Source organism: Canis lupus, chromosome 34 (genome assembly GCF_011100685.1).
Source record: "Canis lupus familiaris isolate Mischka breed German Shepherd chromosome 34, alternate assembly UU_Cfam_GSD_1.0, whole genome shotgun sequence".
NCBI lineage: Eukaryota > Metazoa > Chordata > Mammalia > Carnivora > Canidae > Canis > Canis lupus.
Window position 1 is genome coordinate 7945096 of NC_049255.1, and position 4565 is coordinate 7949660.

Below are 4565 nucleotides of genomic sequence, written 5' to 3' on the forward strand. Positions count from 1 at the left end.
AATTTATAGAAATGCTTCAAAGTATCTCTAAAACAAATCAGAAGAGAAGCTCTGTTGAATTAATAAAATCGTATACTCTATTTTTTTTCCTGAAGCTAGGAGAAGATATCAATGTGTTTCCTCAGAAATATACATTTCATGCAAACACAGTCAAAGAATGCAGTCTGATCCTGGGCAAGCTATGGAATGGAGGAGGTGTTTATAGATCAATATGTCATGGTGTGCTACTTTTGGCCATGACTCTATCTGAGCTCTGGTTAGATTAGTGATGCAAACTTGTCTGTCTGTACCTCGTGTCAGCCCTTTTTCCCTCCAAGGGCTGACTCGCTTGTCTGAGTGTTGGCTTAGTGCTTCCTTGTGTTTTGGCAGAAGGAAGCACCCTGTGTGGTTCTCGGAAAGCCAGAAACCCCAGATACACTGGAACTGTCGTCCTGCTGTACCCCACGATCATGGCCAGTCTCTCAGTTGCAAACACATCAAGGGAAATGCTCTTCTGTGTCACCTTGTTCTGTGAGCCACGTAAAAACTAGCTGCAAACCTCTCTCCTCTCAGCTCTACATCCCTTCCCCTTTATTAGGCGTATTTACGCCTCTCTGATGTGTGCATCCTGAGAGTATGCATGGATGACAGATCCTTGTGACCAGTTCACCTACAATGTTGCATGGGTGTGTGTGGAATGGGGCAGAGGGGAGAGTGTGTAGGTGCTAGCCAGCCAAAGAAACAACATGGGTTATGGTTATAAGCACATCGTTTAAATAAAAGAGGGAAAGGTGCTGTTTTAATGCTTTTTTCTTTCCCACTTAGACACTTCAAAAGGGGAACAAGAAGTCTCTGCATCTCCCCAGTCACACATCAAGAAAAATGTAAAATCACAGAGTCATTGGCTCATTACCACTACAGAACTCCCAGGCTGCCCTCCTCTCCAGACAGAATAGAAGTTTTCTTTTTGGGTGACTTCAGATCATAGTGGTGTGCTACAAAGACAAGCATAGAGGATGCCATCAGGTGTCAGAGGACAAGCTAATTCAGTCAGGTGGGAAGTGATGTAGATGACAAGGTGTGATTTGCGTCATCCTTATAGAAATGATACCTTGTGACCCAGGGTCAAACAGATGTTTGTCCCAAATGCCAAGGTATCAGAGTCCCCAAGACTATGAACCAAAAAGGCAAATTCACACTTGCATGTACCCACCCACATGCATACACACACAAACAACACCACTTTGTCATTCATGACCCAACAGAAAATACCAGACGGTCAGACCGTAAGATTCCTGGTTCTGTGGAAGGGGCTGGGTTTTGACAGATGCAGAGCCAGCTCAGCCAGGAACCTGAATTAAACTAGAAATAGAATCAAAAGAGAGCCAAGAGGAAAGAGGGAGGGAGTCAAAGACAGAGGGAGGGGGACTGAAGCTGAAATAAAAGCTCTTGACAGTCATGTGCGATTCTCCTGGGGACTGAAACAAAACCATGTGCCTGCATGCCACAGGGTGGTGAGGTGCATGGCTAAGGCAGCCAAGTTCAGGCAGGGCACTCCTTAGCTTAGGTTCGTCACCTTCACAAATCTCTGTGGAAAGTCCATTTTAGAAAAACACCTGTAGAGAGGTGCAGGGAAGTATGGTCTTTAGAAGCTTTTTCTCATTTAATAATAATAATAATAATAAGAAGAAGAAGAAGAAGAAGAAGAAGAAGAAGAAGAAGAAGAAGAAGGAAAGGAGGAGTAGGAGGAAGAGAAGGGAAGAGGAAGAAGGAGAAGGAGAAAAAGAAGAGGAAGGGGAAAAAGAAGAGGAGGAAAAAGGAGAAGAAGGAGGAGGAGGAGAAGAAGAGGAATAATAATAAGAAAACATATAAGGGACCAGGAATGGAATGGACACACACATACATTACCAACACTAGCAAGCTGACAGTTTTGTCTCTTCATGGTGGGAAACCAATAATTTTCTGACCTGATAACTGTGCCCACGAGGGCCACAATCCACCTCTGACATTATCACCGAAGTCCAGCTTAACAGAGCTGCTACTGCGGCACCTGGGTGGCTCAGTCCATTGGAGCGTCTGACTTGTGATTTCGGCTCAGGTCATGATCTCAGGGTCATGTGATCAAGCCCCATGTCAGGGGTAGAGCCTGCCTAACATTCCCTCCCTCCCCCTCCCTCTCCTCTCTGTCTAAAAATAAATAAATAAGATAGAAGATAGATAGATAGATAAATAAAGGTGTTGTCATTTTTATTTTATTGCCTGAATGTGAGATGTGATGTATCTATGACTCTATATGGCAGCAGCTCTGCCTCCAAAGTAGGAAACCAGAAAAGCAGGCAGAGCAAAGCCAGGGCAGGTCCTGAGGACCAGCCTCCAAATTTGGACTTGACTGGGTAAGTGAGGGCAGGGGCACTGGAGTAGGAGCGGGTCTGCAGCTGTTAGAGGACTGATGGGCTAGGCCATGAGGGGCTCTGCACCTCGATTTGGTGGCAGCCACTGCTTGATGCCCTGCAGACATGGAGCTTCATCAATAGAGACAGAGAGCCAGAAAGCCACCCTGTCAGAGCTTCCAGCTGAGGCAGGGATGACCTCTTTGTGGGGTCAAAGCTACTTCTTCTGCCAAAGGTGAGGGTGCAGAAAAACAGGCATAGAGGCCACCATCCTCCTTGGGTCACACCCTCCTGGCTGGAGAGGGAGGAGCCGCCTCTCTCGGAGCCCCTGTGGGATTACACAGGTCCTATGGGAGGATTTCTGGGGAAGCCTAGACACCCACATTTCACTAAGACAGTGGAGCCTGTTTCTGATATTCAAAAAACTTGGCAGACTCTATCGGCTTCCTAAACCTATAATGGTTTAAACCCATCATGCTTCCAACTGGAAGCTCGAAATTTATCAATTATTTTGCAAACAAGTGAGGCATACTGCTACATTGGCCATCCCTCTTCTGAAGTTAGCTTTTCTATGTAGGTATTCCAAACACCTCCACAGTTTAGAATGGAAATTAGAAAAAGAGATTCTCTGATTCATGTAATAAAATAGATTACCAGGGCCCCAGTGAATTTTTGTATTAACTCTTTCGAGATGTCAAGATATTTTCTGATGAAGTCAGTCAAATGATTTGAAATCTCTGTGCATTTTGTGTTACACAGATATTATCTAAATCTGAGGGCTCTATTTATTTGGAAAGCAACCTACAGTCAGAACAAACAGGACTGATGACAGCAGTAAGTAGATTCATTGTTTAATTCCATCAATATCCTCCTCGATGGAAAAGACAAGATTCAGTGTTTAAATTGAAGTTCCATAATCTTGATTCATGATGCTCCCTGGCCCTAAAGAGAGGGAATTCATGCCATTTATAAATGCAGCCTCCACAATGTAAATAATTGCTGTTTACACTGTGGGGTGTCCAGGGAAATCCGAAGACTGATTTGCCATGTTATTTTATGCAGACTAATGTAATAGTGATACTAATTATAAACAAAGAATGATTTTGGTAAACAGATTGCAAATCCACTAACTGATGGATGATTTCAGCCCCTGGATCTACATGCTGTCATCGTGGATCCCAAGAGGTGGTGTCCTGTTCCCTTTGTTCCGAAATAATATCGTCACTTACAACTTAGGAGGCAAATTGTAGCAGACAAGGTGTTCCTCTGCATCAAGTGGCTCAGCGTATGAATAAGTATTATCTCCAAGAGCCACCAGGACCTCTGGGACACTCAATAATATTTTATTTATAAGCCTGTCACTGTCAATATCAAAAAAAACCCTAATGGAATGGACCATTTAAATGCCGACTCTGCTGGGGGTTAGAGGGGCCCGGGCACCCATGCATGCAGCTCTCTGTGTCAACGGTAATGAATCGTGTTGGGTTGGCCATCAGGGCCGGGAGTGCAGCGCGCCTGGGTCTCCACGCGTGGGAAGGAGAGCTTCTGTCTCCTCGGATGGGAGAGCGGAGGGCTCTGGGCCCTCTGCCTCTGTTGCTTCCGCTGCAAACACCGAGCCTGCCCAGTTCTGTGTCTGGAGAACAGAAAACAGGGCGTCGTACTCACCCTCCCATCACACTCTTACGATGTCAGAAATCCCATTTAGAAGATTAAATGATGAAGCTTTGGTCGCTGGTTTAAAGGTTCCGAGGCCTTCGGGTTCGTGTTAATCCTTGCATTGACTTTGTGAATGGACAAGAAGGGATTCTGGAGGAAGGCCCTGTGGCCCATGCCCCCACCACTGAGGGACTGGGAAGTGGCACAGAGGTCAACGTGCGGGAACGCCTTATTGCCCAGCTCCACATGGCGAGCGGAGAGGGCAGCAGGTGCCACTTTCCCTGGGGCTCGAGCTGGGCCACAGGCAGGGCTGGAGCTGACAGTGGCGGTCTGGGACTTCCAGCTGCATTCGGAGCCCCTCTGCCATCCTCCTGCCCCCTCTGGACCGCCACGTATGACAGGTGTCTTCAGGGCACCTGACACTAAGCTGCCTGAGGGCGGGGCCTGTGTATCCAGCCCTGGAGGTCCAACACCAGCTCAGATCCTGACTCAGAGGAGGCTCGGTGCCACTTTTTGAGTGACTCTAGCACTTTTAGCCTG